Below are 15,422 nucleotides of genomic sequence, written 5' to 3' on the forward strand. Positions count from 1 at the left end.
AACTCCTGGGTTAATGGCATGCTGTTATAGTCACACTGCAGGGGAAGCAGACACAGTCAGGTCCCCGGGGCTCACTGGCCAGCAAGCATCATCTACGTGGAGCGCTATCATTGTAGAATCACAAAATCTGGAGCCCCGCCCCTCCCCATTGACTAGCAAACTGAAGATTCCGTGCTTCTGGGATTTTGTCTAATCACTCATTATTAGGAAAAGAATTCATGAGTTCTGGTTCCAAACAATATTATGTCTGAATTCTTTCACAATGCCCTGCATTTGCTAACTAAATTAGAAGAAGTGAGTCCTGTCAAGCAAAATTAGGCTTTGAGTTCAGTGAAAACTAGGTCTGAATATTGTCTCTACACGTTGTATTTTATTTTGGACAAATTGCTTTGCATCTCTGAGAGTTACTTTCCTTTTCTACAAAATGAGAATAATAAAAATCTACCTTTCCAGAACGTTAGAGGATTAAATAAAATGAGGACTCTAAAACTCTTGGTACCTAGTCAAAGCTTAATAAGAGAGGATGCTTAAGATGAAAACTTATATGATGAATACTTGGTAGTTTTCAGCAGAAATCCTTCTCTCTAATCACTTGTTCTCATTCATTGCTTAAGGCCATTCTCAAAAAGGAGAAATTTTATTGAACTAGCAATGCTTATTCTAAAATACATAATCATGAGAGAGTTTAGAATGAGACTCAACCATTCCTCCAATGTTTCCAGGATACTTGAAGAGCTCTCATTCATTTGATATTCAGGGGAACATGGGAAATTGATTCCAACCACAAGCCACTTAAAAACTTTATTATGAAAAGACTCAGATCTTGGCACAACTAGGTTAAGACTCCCATGCACCCTTCTTTGTCTACAGGTAGCACAGAAGAGACTTTCTTAGGTAACCCCATAGGACCTGGACCTCCCCATTTTCTCCTTGTGGAGACCTCCTCATATAACCCATGGTCACTGACCTCCACATTTCAACTTCCTCAGGACCTGCCTGGGGACCTGCTAGGGAGACCCCACATGACCTGGACCTCCACATTTCCTACTGGGGACCTGCTGGGAAGACCCCACAGGACCTGGACCTCCACATTTCCTACTGGGAACCTGCTGGGGAGACCCCACAGGACCTGGACCTCCACATTTCCTACCCTGGGGACCTGCTGGGGAGACCCCACAGGACCTGGACCTCCACATTTCCTATCCTGGGGACCTGCTGGGAAGACCCCACAGGACCTGGACCTCCACATTTCCTATCCTGGGGACCTCCTGGGGAGACCCCACAGCATACATACTTCCACATTTATTCTCAGTTAATACTTGAGAACACTAACATTCATAGAAAGAGTTCAACAGACAAAGTTGGATTTCCAGCTGAAAGCTGAGTTAAGATCATGGCTGTGGGTCTGATGACCACTCCATACTTGGTAATCTGTGAGAAGACACAAATGGGTTAGTTGAGCTGCTACGTCTTTGAAGATCACATCAATCCTTTAATAAGAGTACTCAATTTACTCTCATGAGTTTTTCATAAACTACTTCTTAGTTTTACTTTGCATTGCACATAGTGTGTTTCAGATATCCAAACAAGGCAACCTCTGATTCTTCCTCGGGAAAAGTCACTGACTTCACGGTATGAGTTCCCCTCCTAGGAACACTGTGAGAAGCGTGCTTCTTCCAGTTCTAAATTTTCTTTTTTTTTTTTTTTCCAGCCAGTTGGAATGTCGAGTCCAGGAAGAAAGGTTTCCTTCTCGGGTTCTCTGCCTGTCACAAGGAGGAGTTAGCACTCTGTGGGAATGCATGGTGTCCAGTGGTTTGAAACCCAGGAGAATTTTAGGTTTGGGGAAGACTTGTCACCAGAGGGCGCCAAAGAGCTGCATAATTTACTCCTGGGCTTCTGTCCACTGTGTTCCTGTGGTAATGAGGGCAGCCAACAAGAGCAGAGGCTGGGTCTGTCCGGTGCCTGGGGACACGTTTCCAGGCACAAGGCTTTGTAGAGAGGGACTCCCGCCTGGTGCCAGAACACGTGAGCTTCCCTTGTTGCTGCTGACTCGACAGTTGGTTTGGTCAATGTCATTGATTGTGAGGAAGTCAACTGTTAAAAATAGAATCAATGGGGCTCCCACCAGCTCACCAGCCGTTTACAGGTCCTCACAAGTACTGAGAACGATGCCCAGAGGCTGAGCTCCCAGGCTCTTTGGCTGTACTTTGGATCTGCTGCTTCTCGCTCCATCAGCAGAAGAGAGAACTTGAAAGAGCTGAAAGCCCACCTAGCTTGTTGAGCATCTCTGGAAGGGAATTATTGATAATACGTCCGTCTTGTGCATCAATCTTTTGAAAACTTGCCTCAGTTCGTGAAATACCAGGTTTAACGCTCTGGTCTGCTCTATTTTCCTGGTACCAATCTTTCCGCTTTTTAAGAAAAATGATCCTTTTACCCAGGACACCAGATCTGTCCCCTCATATGGAGAGACATACTACATCTGCCACACAGAAGAAAAAGTAGCCAAAAGCACCCAGAACCTGACACTGGCTTCTACACAGGAAGTCGGGCAGCCAGCTGAAGAGGCTTTCCTGGATGCTATGACTGGTGAATCAAGTTAGGGTGTTTGTAGAGACTCAGGGTAACTGTCAATAAGAACATGGAAAATAAATGTTTTTCTAATAATAAATGTGTATTTATTCATATGCCCTTATTATTTTGTATTTTATTTATTATTTATATTTTATGTGTATGAGTACATTGCCTCCGTGTGTGAAGTGCACCTGTGTCGTGCAATGCCCACGAAGGTCAGTAGAGGGTGTAGAATTCCCTTGGTCCTGGAGCTACAGATGGTTGTTAGCCACCATATGGGTGCTGTGGATCAAACCCGTGTCCTCTGTAAGAGCAGCCAGTGCTCTTAACTGCTGAGTCGTCTCGTCAGCTCAGGATGCCCCTATTCTTGTAAATATTCCATATTACCACAAAACAATACCTCACATATTGTTAATGGAAATTATATTAGACATACACATGTGCATATGTATATGCACATGCCAACACATCAATGACTGACAAAGTGCTCATACTGGCACTAAATCAAATGTACTTATGAAACGTTGGCCGTCAGACTTTTTCCCTACTCACTCGATATTCTATTACGTAGGTATTTAATTTTATATTATGATGGCATTCACATTTCACTGATTTTATTAATAAAACACAACCCACCAAATTCATTCACTGTTTCATTTGTCAAGTTCAGGGAAACTTCCAGATTAGATACAGACTGAAAGCTGGTCTCATGGTTTAACTGTCACTACGATGGAGTTGTTCAGCTCAGGAGGCTGGCCATACACTTGGGAAAAGAAACGATAGAAAGACTGAGAGAAGCCCTAATCAAAGAAACATTGGACACATTAGAAAAGGAGATGGAAGGCTATTAACCCCTCACATGTTAGGTCAGAAAAAGTGTCTTCCCAGGAAAGGATTCTGACCTTAGTGGAGGGACGCTTTGTGCCACTCAGGTGAGGCAGGCAGCACAAGTAGATCTGATGGTGTGGTCAAAACGTGATGGCCCCATATTAAAGAACCTGGAGCAGAACTGAATGGACAGATGCACATATATTCCTGCACATGTGCACACCCGGGAACACATACACACATACAACACAGAGACTTGACTGAAAGGAAAGACAGTGGAATTTATAACACGACTCTATGAGAGGCATGAAATCATGATCAGCATTCTTACAAAAGCCTTGAAGCATCTCCTTTCCCCATAGAAGATTCTGGATATTAACAGAATGAGAAACCCGGGGGTGTAAGTGTGCTTGTGTGTCTGCCTACAGCAAACACAAACTAGTAAAAATAGGAACACTGCCTAATTTCCACTTTCTTCCCTACTTTCCCCTACTCAGTAATATTTAAGTACATCTCTGTATGTCAGGAAACATGCATCAATATCATGAATTAATGTCTGTCCAACACACCAACGATGTGCCACGAATAATCAAATCTAAGCTCTTTGCCAGGTATTTTTTCTCTCCTATACTACTACACACATGTGATTATGCACATGAGTGCCATTTTAATATGTTTAGGAATAATTTTAACAGTGAAATTTGTAGTAAGGTATACATAGGACCTAGTAATATTTTTCAAGTTGTCTTCTACTGATATTATAATTCACTGTCAATGAAAAAAAGTGAAAATGTGTTCCATTCCCCATCATTGAGTCAGAATAGCTCAAACCCTGTCAGAACACAGGTGGAATTTGGTTATTTTTTGTGTATTTAAATAATAATGCATAATTTCCTCAAATAATAGCAATGGTAACAACATTTTCTTCTGGTTTAAATTTACTTTGGGTTCAATTATGTGCTATGCTTGTGTGTCTGTGTGTAGGACGCACATGAGTGCCCAAGAAGGCTGGAGGAGGGTGTTGGGTCCCCTGGCACTCGAGTTACAGGTGGATGTGAGCCACCTGACTTGGCTGCTAGGGACCAAACGCATGTCCTTTGTGAAAGCTGCTCCTTGCTCTTTACTTATGAGTCATCACTCCAGTCCTGACTTAATAGTTTCACAATATTTTGTTCATTTATCTTCCTTTTTCAACAGTTTCTTCCATGGTCGAGTTCTTTATAAAAATCACTTTTAGAGTTATTTTATTTTACTTTTCCTAGAAAATTATCCTATGATTTGTATTTCCAAAATTATTTTCATAGAATTTTACTTCCGTCTCACTTTTACTACTCCAATCTATTTAACTTATGCCTCAGGAATTTTCTCTCCCAATCCTCTTAGAAGACTTCAGTGACAGGACAAGAGCAACAACACTTCATGCTATTTAGAATTTTTAGGCTCTGTATTTTAATGTCAGTAGAAAGAGTAGAGCTGAACACCCTAACATACACATGATGACAAGGTTAGATATCTTCAGTGTCACCGAGAATTGAATATCCAACACTCAAAGCCGTAAATCTGTCCACTTTAAGTCTGTGTCTGCTCATTTTGGTTTTTGCATTTTACAGCAGGCAAGATTTCTCAGCAAGCACGTGAAAGCAGAGATAAGCATCGTGAGGGACACAGACAAACGTTGATGCGACTAAAAGCTGTGTAGGCATCTGGTCCTTAGGGAATGAAGCAGGCATTGTCAGACACACCCCAGCCCAGTCAGTATCCATTAAGGGTCTAATGATCCCATATACTTCACCATCATCTGCAACACACACTTGGAATTACTAGTCTCATCCTAAGGAGATTCCGGGAGACAAATACTCCACCCTGGGCCTCCATCTCTACAGCACTGATGTGATTATGTCCTTACATGTTATCCACAGATCCTTCAACCTCTGATAGTTCATTCACTATATCCATGTGTCCTCCGTCACAATAGCTTAAAAGTATATGGCTTGGAAGTAATTGCTGAAGTGTATAATTTGGAATAGTAGCGTTCTAATTTGCTTTCAAGCTTGAGCTTTCACGACTCTACTACATGCATTCTTACACAACCCTTGGAGACCTGACAAAAGGTAGCATCTGTCATTGTGGACTGCACCCTCGCCTGTAAAATTCCAACAGAGAAGAAATAACTCTTACCGTGGAATTCTAAAGAACCTGGATGAAAAATCAACAAAGCCTTAAGTAGGTTTCTTTTCTAGGATTTGTGGCCTCGCCAACCATGTGTATTTCGCTGTGTTTATACTACCACACGTGAGTTTCCTCCCATTAAACTGGTCTTAATTTCAATTGGACAGTTGTTGTTGATTACAAGAGAGAAAAGTGTCACTACTGCACCAGTGGCGATATTTTGCTGGGTTATCATTGTTGTGTCTTAGGCTTCACAGCTGGGTAGTCCTATCGATTGGTTTTCTCCCTTGGCAGCTTGTATAGTATCCTCTGATACCATGAGAGCTAGTCTTCAGGGAGAAGGCTTCCAGAATTTGTTCCAATTCGATGGCTTCAAGTCTTGTGTGTGAAGTAACAGGGTCTTACCTTCAAGTTCTGGGAGGCAACCAAGGGCTTTATAATTAGCCTGTATAATTTTAGGAGTCTCTTAGACTACCCTGATGAACTCAAAGGGAGGTTTCTCCTGCCTGGCATTGTGTTTTTGTTATAAAATCTTCAGCTCTGGACATGCACTCAAATATTTAGTGCATGTGTATTTCCAGTAGGACTTTGAATGAGTATATTTCCCTCTGATTTTTATGACATGTCGGCATTATTTGTCTCTCCTCTCCCTGCCCCCGTTTAACCCTATTCTTCTCCCTTTTAAAGACCCCCCCTTCTTCACTTCCTCCTGTTGTCCCCCTCTCTTGAGACACTTCTTCTTATCCTCAAGATTCCTTTCGTTTTGTCAAATCCTGAGACCAATGCCGTTTCTTACTTCATTCTGAATATGTGTCCTTACATTTCAGACAAGTGTAGCTTTTGCTCCTCATCAAAGGAGCTTCTGCAGTAGATGGAGACTACGACAGGGTTACAGACCTGGTCAAATGAGGCGCCTGTGAAACACTAAACCCTAAGTGACACGAATTCCATGCAACCTCTGCACATAGGATGAAGACATCTCTCACCTCTCACCAGAGAAGTCTCCTTTTGCAGCAGATGGTGGTTAACACAGAAACCCACAATTGGCCGATGTGCAGAGAACAAGACCACAGAGTATTTACCCATTAATAGGACAGCTATTGCAAACCTCTCCCTCCCAAGGCTTGGGCATCACTGCAGAAGAGGGAGCAGTAAGAGCCAAGGTGGTGATGACCACAAGGAAAGTCTTCCAGGAAGCTGGTCATTAACTCAAATGAACTCACAGTGATGGTGACAGCATGTACAAGTCCCATGCAAGTTCAGATCAGACAAAATCCCAGCATAGACGTGGGGAAGTGGGTAAGAATTCCTAACCCAACCTAAGGAACTTTTTGTAATTGATGGTTTCTGGGAGGGGGAGAGACAGTTTCTTACAGGATGGAACTCTTGGTAGGCCCAGTAGATGGACCCGCATTGAAGGATATTTGTGGATGCAAATCAGACTCTGTAGGTGTTTATTTATGTGACCTGAGTCTTTCCTTAAATTTGGGAGATGGAAATTGTGTATTTTATATGTAATATTTTAATCATTATTGAGTCAATTAATGTACCTACATGTCCATCAATGTGAGTTTCTCTCTCTCTCTCTCTCTCTCTCTCTCTCTCTCTCTCAAAGATCCTGGATGAAAATTCAACAAAGCCTTAAGTAGACAGCACTTTGGTGGAGGTCAGTGGGGGAAGTGCAGATAGGGAAGGAAATCTTAATATTATCAAAATATATTGCATGAAAATCACAAAGATTCAATTTAAAAACAAAATTATTTCAAAAACAGCAGAAATACTAAGGTTAGCTCCAGCTACTCACTAGCATGGGAAATGTTGCAAGTAAAAAACAAACACAAAAAACTAACTACAACAACAAAAATAGTGTTAAATTAATGGAGAATAGTTTTCAGCTTTTGAAAATGTGCATCAAAATCTCAGGTCAGTAAAACAGTAGATTATCTTCACATGATCTGGTCTACCTCATGTTACACACACACACACACACACACACACACACACACACACAGTGTAGGATTATGTGGGAAGAACTCTTTTCATGGTGAAATGTTGATATCATACAAAGAAAAATTATTCCAGGAAACAGGTTGCTGCCCCTCATTTATCAGGTTTAGGAAAAAAGGAAGGTCACTTGCCTCACCATGGGTACTGTCCCAAGTGCCTAGAATTTGCATAGGAACAAATGTGAGCTACAAACAAGATAATGAGTAAATTTTTTTGCAAAATTAAGGACAAATTTTCTGTGATCTTACAATGTGCGTGTGAACAGAATGATGTGCAAGGGTCGAAAGCACACACACACACTATGATCACAGAACCTCATGGAGAGGCTTTATACTTAGCTGGGAAAGCTATGTGGGTGTTCAGGTTATACAGGTGAGACAGGCTCCTCAGGGCCCGCAGTCTGAGGTTTGTTTAATAGACCTTTGGGGACAACTTTGGGTGCTATGCAGGGACACACGTCTTCACTGAGCATTCTGTGCAGGTGCTGTCCCCTGCTGGGAATGGGCCTATGGAAATGGAGGACTGGGTCTAGCATCTCATGGAATTTTTAATCTAGGTGAAAACATAAATATTAAATTATGTCACAAGAATAATTGTTTAAAGTACAAGTACAGGAAGTCCCTAGGAGACAGGAATTCCTTGATGAAATGGCATGTTGTTGATGGTTGCACTATGTAAAGAAGGCCTTTGAAAAGAATGAGGGAAGAGTTTTAGGAAGGACAGATATTGATTCAAAGTTGTTATGACAAGAAATACCTTGGTACAAAATGAAAAAGAAAGGTGGTTAAGAAGTCTGTAGTAGGTCAGACAAAGGAGAGACAGTCATGTGTGCTTTTGTAATCTTGAGAGCTACGGTAGATGAGATACGGTCTCTGTTTCAGCAGCAATTGGCAGCTAATGAAATGGTTTAGAAACAAAAAGAAAGATATGAGAAAATTTGTGCTTCAGGAACATGAGTTAAAGGCAAGTAACTGTGGGATAGAGGGGTCAGAGTGGAAGCCACCATGTTATCCATATGATAAGGTAGAGTCCCGAATGAAGGTACAGGCAGGGTGAACTGGATGTAGAATCCTGAGACTGATCCAGCTAGATTTTGACTGTGGCTTCTCAGTAGGCAGCCTGCTGTCCCCACAGAGGATGACACTACCTGTCATTGTATTTCTGACAGCATTACTGAGTGACTTTTAGCTGAAGTTCACACCTGAGTCCACTGATGGACATATATCAGTCCACCACAGTGACGTCAGGCAACACATTTTCATGACTCTGGCTCACTGCTTATGTTAAAAAGGAAATATTTTTATCAATAGAAGTCAATAGTCCATTTTAAAGAATTATTGTGAATGGTACTAGATATCTTCCCTGAAAATTAAAATACAATATTTTATCAATAAAAGGAATTTAAGGTCAAAACAGAAAGATATTCTAGTAAGAAGTTGAAGAAGTTGATAGTTAAAGGGGGAAGGATCTGAAGGCATCAAGTTGCCACATGAACAGTGGGCCGTACAGCCATTCCCCGCTGCCTTTAGGCAGAGGCATCTTTCATCTTTGTTTTCCTGACTGATGCCCACCGGGTCCTGCAGAGAATGACATGCTTGTGTGTGGTTGGCTGTCCTAGAGCGTCTCTGCCTTAGGGTGGTAGAGGACAACAGTTGGACCTTCTGCTGAGATTCAAGCTGTGCAGCTCTTAATGCCCACACACAAGAATCTCTCTCTACAGTTCCTTGATGATGACTTTGTATCCCTGGCATTAATGATGAGGACGCTCCTCAAGCTGTGGAACAGTATTTTCTTCCCAGATCTGGGTTTAGTCCAGCCTCTTCCTTTTCTTATGCCTGGGACTCGGTGAGCCCGCATGCCTTGCTTGCTTCCTCAGGCTCACAGAGCCCCACTTTTGAGTTCTCTGGTTCTTCAAGTACTGTGTCTGAGCCGTAGATTAGCGTTTCCATGATGAGGTCTCAGTGAATCTGCCAACACAAAAATGTGCAATCCTCAATTCTTGAACTCAGTTTTCCATACAAGTTGACAAGAGCTTTTCTCTGAGACCAAAATATATTTTCAGCTGTTACAGACAGCCCTTAAACATTTGTAGCTTGATGCAGTTGAATATTCACACTGTGTTTTTAATTAGCCTAATGTGTGCTTGCTCCAATGTATAATAAAAGACATAATCCATAATTATAACCCCTTCACGCTGCTTCCTGTCAAAGAGATTGGTTAGAAAAAGTCCTGTTCTGTGCTGGATAGATGGCTTGGTGGTTAAGAACACTGGCTGTTCTTTCAGAAGACCTGGGTTTGAATTCCAGCACCCACATGGCAGCTAACACCTGTCCATAACTCCGGCTCCAGAGGATCTGACAGTCTCTTCTGTCCTCCACAGGTATTGCACGACACAGGTATACTTACCTACCTGCAGGCAATACACACATACACATGAATAAATAAAAACAATAAATAAAATATTTTTAAAAAATCTTGTTCTTTAACTTATTAATGGGATTGTGACTAGCAGAAAAGACCTGATTGCTGTGTGCCTCAGCAAGGTGGCAGAATCAATCCCACAGGTAATCAGTAATTTAAGGATGTCAATTGCCTGGCTAGTTCACAATTTTCTAAGAAATGAGAAAATCTCAGAAGTATTTGCTCCTCAGAGACAAGCATGTTAGTAGCCTTCAATCCATGCATTCAAAAAGCGTCCCACTATACCTCTAGAGATCAAGACTGTCCCAACCAGAAGGAAACATTTCAGTCACAGACCAGTCTGTAGGAGGTCAATAATAAAACCCCAATAGAGGATTAGCATCAAAGAATGGAGTCAAAGGTTCCATGGCATTTCCTCTCTCAATCCCTACCTTGCCACTTAGGGTCTGTCTCTACATGCCTTCGTTTGTCATTCCATAGGCAAGGTGTCAACCCCTGGTTGTTGGTCATTCCATAAAAAGAGGGTCTTCAGCTCCTATTGAGAAACAGGCCCATAAGGACACAGGATCTTGCTCCGTAATAATCATAACAACAAGCCTAATTCTCAGAAATGAGTAGGCCATGAGGAAATATTAGACAATTTTCACAGCAGCTTTATTTCTTTTAAGGAATTTGTAAAATCAAGACAGTGCATTATAATAGACTATACTTAAGAACATGTCTGTTTTATTAACCTCTTACCTTGAATAAACCTTTTCTTTCTACTTCTGTCTACTTCATAGATATTACAGGCATGTATATACTTCTGGATGAATTGATGTTACAAGAAGCTTGAGTGTCTAGTCTCAAAAACAGAATAAGCAAAATAAAGCAGTTTTATTTTTCATATAAGCCAAATTATGCTAGCTAATTCTTTAAGAAAAATCAGTCTTAATCTTCTCTATAAGTTATTTAGTTAAATCATCATCCTTTGTCCCAGGCAAGTCATCATATTTGTCTTTCTAGGAAACATCAGAGGCTAAGGTGCCATAATGTATTAGTTACATTTCTGTTTGTTGCTGTGATAAAGCAAGTCAATTTATAGATGGAAAAGTTTATTTAGACTTATGGTTCCAGAGGGATAAGAGTTGATCACAGAAAGGAGGCATGGCAGCCAGAGTCAAAAGCTGAGAGTTGCCATCTTCAAGCACTCGCACAGGAACCAGAGAGAACAGAAAACAGGAAGAGGATGTGAACTTTCAAAGCCTGACCCCAGTGACAAGCTTCCTCCAGCAAGGTCACACTTCCTAAACGTCCCAAAACAGCACCAAGAGCTGGGAACCCAGTGATCAAATCTGTGACCCAGTGAAGGACACTGCTCATTCCAAACACCACAGTTAGAGAAGAAAGCCACCTCAGAATGTCTGCTGTCAGAAACACAGGCTCCACAGGGAGCTGGAGGGACACCAGGAAGCAGAGCACCGGCTCTTTGGAGTACAAGTTTAGACATTTTCTATATATGTAAATAAAACTGAAAATAATTACTTAAAAATAAAAGAGCAGCTGTTAAAATATTTTCAAGCCAATATCAAATTGGTTATATTTTCTTGTTTCTGATACCTTATAATTCGCAACAAGTTAATTTTCTAGAAACCTTTTTCAGCCGTCTTTGATGTATCTTTGTTGTCTTACAAGGAAATGAAAGAACAAATATGTATGAGGCTTTTTAAAAAAATTAATTGTGTCAATACCTTCTGTTCCCTTTATTATACAGTATAAGAACAATTAAGCAATTTTTAAAAGAAAGCTAGGTTACATTGCAGATAACAATTTTAGGTTATTGCTTTTCCTTAAAAAAGAAGAGGGACCTAACAAGGAAGCACATTTTATTATATTTGTTATTGGTGCTATAAAACACAATTTTAACAGCCAAAAAGGCAATGCAATTGATCATATGCTACAAATCCATTAATTTGAGTTACTGTATTTCTCATATGTAATTTGAAATTATATATAGACATAAAAATGTCTTATTGCGTGGTATAAATCTATGTATTACCATGTCATTACACTAAATTAGAACCATGTCTATAAGAGATTTTTCTCTAAATTTGACGAACATCTGTTATGATTCCCCAGCTCTTTGTCTCAGACAGAACTGACCATGCTCTGTTATTTGAAGTAATATACTCATAACTTCAGTCCTGATGGATGCATATGTAGTTCCACGGCTTTTGACCTATTGCTTCTTGAAATCATCATTGGACTAAAATAATATCATTCATAAAAATGATCATTTAGTAGTAAACAAAATAAGGGACTTCACTGAGGACAGGATAATCAAACAAGAAACGACAGTTTAACAGGCTTTTAAAGGGCTTCTTTGTTTTCCTGGAGGGTTTACTACATCTCCAATCTGTCTCCATCCCTCGGTGATGAAGCAATGAGGGCAAAGGCCTGTGTCCTCATCGTGTCTGGTTCTTTGGCTCACGTAGTGGAGCTCAAGAGCAGAAAAGGGGAAACGCTGGTTACTAGGGGCCTGGCACACACTTCAGAGCACTTTCCAGTTTAGCAGCGTCTTGTCCTTCAATTTATGTGAAATAGGAAAACGTAAAGCATCCTGCATCTAAGCATCCGTGGAACCCGGGGGCCTGAGCGACTGCCTGGTATTTTCAGTGTGCGTGTGTGTGCACATGCGTGTGTGCATACATGTGTGCGTCCTCTGAGCTAGTCTCTATGCTTCTGAAAGCCCACACATTTACTTATTCTTTCATCGTAATTTGGGCATAATTTCAGGAAACATGCTGAGCAGACATTGCCCATATCTCCATTCCTCACCCAAGCAGCTCAGTGTGGGGCTTTCCCGACTCTTGTGCTCTCTTCTGCCTATCTGCAACTTCCTGAGAGTTAAATCTGTGCGCGTGGAATTTCCTTGGCTTCCACATAGGGGGTGAAGAATGCTTCGTATTTCATAGCTCCTTTCTCCGCTATGATGCAGTCTCTTGCTCAGGTTCACAATCTTGGAGGTCATCTTTCATCCTGAACACCCTTTGATTATAAATTTACATCGCACAAATCTCCTTCTCTCATCCCCAGAACAGAGCAAGGCTATGACCAAAGCTGTCTCGGGTAGATGCCAATTCAATAATTCATACTGTTATTACACCTCTGCTGGGCACAGTAGCTCATCCTGGTGTGCCCCAGCAAGGCTGTCAGCCCTGTGCTTCAGAGTGCTGAAGAAACCACCCATAGCTCTAACACAGCAGATCTATTTGTCTACTACAGTTGAATTATGCATCTAAGTGTCTCCATCCCATTAATTATTCATAAATCTTTTAACGCTGCAACACCTATATTCTTCAGAAAAAGAAAGAATTGTCCATGGTCATAAGCATCAGGGGTTAGAACCAGAGAAGTGGCCCAGAAGGGTGAGTTGATGAGTGTGAAAAGATCCACCTGGACAATGACAAGAAACTAGGAACAGAGAGCAATGAACATCAAGTCAACCTTGTTAAAAAGTGGAGCTACAATAGAATGAGGGAGAGTGGGTGAAATTTCCTTCTGAAGTTTTGAAAGCTGCACTTTAAGGTAAGGGAAGAGGCTGTTCAGAGCAGCAGCGGTGGTACCGGTTACCAAAACAGAAAGAGTCCCAGGAAGACAGATGGAAGGGAATTGGTGAAGCCTCATTCTGCCAGCTGACTATGGGGAGGGGAGGGCTTGACTGTGTTGGGAAACCTCACTCACGTTTCTGAATTACCTTACAGAACATTCTTCTGGGCCCCACTGTGAATTTGCTATTCACCAATATCAAGTTGGGTTATTGGTACATGTCAGTAGTTCTCCAACCCAAAGCTGAAGCTGCCAGGACACAGTCAAGTCAAGAGTCAACAAATAAGAAAAGAAATTCAGAAAGTTTTAAAATTCAATTTTATTCAGTGCTAAATTTAAAATGCTTCAGAGCAATGAGAAAGAAAAAAAAATCTATAGGAAGGAGATGAGTCATTAAACATTTTCCTTTGGCTGAATTTGTGGGGAACCTGTAAGAAAAGACTTAGAATTTTTCCATTACAATATTTCTGAAAATCTCAGTGAGTGGAACAGTGTAAACGCAAAATGAAAACTTTTATCACAAAGCTTAGGGAGTGCTTTCAAGAAGTGTAATTGAATATTAAAACAGATGAGGCCGATTCAAGAGAAGCAACATGGGTGAGAATAGAAGTTTCTAGAATGGGAAGAGCTGAGCTTACATAGTTTGAAAGGAAGTCAATGTGGAAAAATGATGAAATCAGCAGCAAAGGACACGGTCACAGAAACACGGCGCAGTCCTACCACACTTGCAGAAGCGCCATTGGGTGAAGAGGAGGTTCAATAACACGTTTGTTCGCAATGGAAGGAGAGCAAGCCGTGAGGGAGATAAACTTAAAGGAAGTGCCAGAAGAATTACAAAGCATTATTGAAGTGGGTCCGGATTACCTGGTGGACATACATATGATCACAAATCAATTATGTTTCTGTATAATCTCTTGTTTGGTGTCTTCCTAAGCTGGTTGCAATCTCACTATGAAACCAAGTATGATCTTCATCACTTGATCTTCCTGCCTCTGCCTAAGTGTTGGGTTAGGGTTAGCACCTAATTCAGTTTTAAATCTCTCATAAGTGCAAGCAGAATTCCTGATTTGCTTCCTCTCACCAAGAGACTGTGGCAAAGATGAAGAGTTGGCAATCCTTTGGTTTAGGTCACATGGTAAAATAATGGCATGTCTCTCCTTTGATTGATTTACATTCTATAAGACTCTATCTCAGTTGACTAGAAGACTCAATCTTGACTGACCTTGAAAGGGTGAAGACTGATGTCTTATTAGTGGAAAGCTCTCTGAGGCTCATGAGGTAGGCAGCTCCCGGCAGCATGTATGATCTGAAGATGGCCACTTGCCCACAACAAGCATTATCCAACCTCAGTCACAAAGCCTCAAGGAAATAACTTTGGCCAACAATTTAATGGTGGTCCTACAGATTCCTTTGTTACTGAGCCTACAGTGAAAGTGATCGGCCTTGGGTACAGCAACGCAGGACTCTGCCTGAGCTCCATGTGACGTTCTGATCCCCAAACATTTGGAAAACGCATGTAATCTTTGTCAAAGTTTTATCAATTTCTTATGCAGGAATATACAACTAACAACACAATGTCTGAGAAAAATATGCTTAGGACAGTTTGTTAGGCACAAAAACAAGTCACTGTGTAATACCGTGGAATTTAGTCAAGGGAGGTGCGGTTCCTTTACACCTTCATAGAAAAATAAAGGTGTTACGTCATTGTAATGAATGTAAAAATCACAAGCCATGTATTTGGAAGCAGCATGTTTGGGAAAATAAGAATTCATTATAATAATCAGGTATGTGCTCAAATTACAGATTTTGAAAAGTACAAAAATGTTGGAAAAATA

Source organism: Nannospalax galili, unplaced genomic scaffold (genome assembly GCF_000622305.1).
Source record: "Nannospalax galili isolate Female #2095 unplaced genomic scaffold, S.galili_v1.0 scaffold15, whole genome shotgun sequence".
Lineage (NCBI taxonomy): Eukaryota > Metazoa > Chordata > Mammalia > Rodentia > Spalacidae > Nannospalax > Nannospalax galili.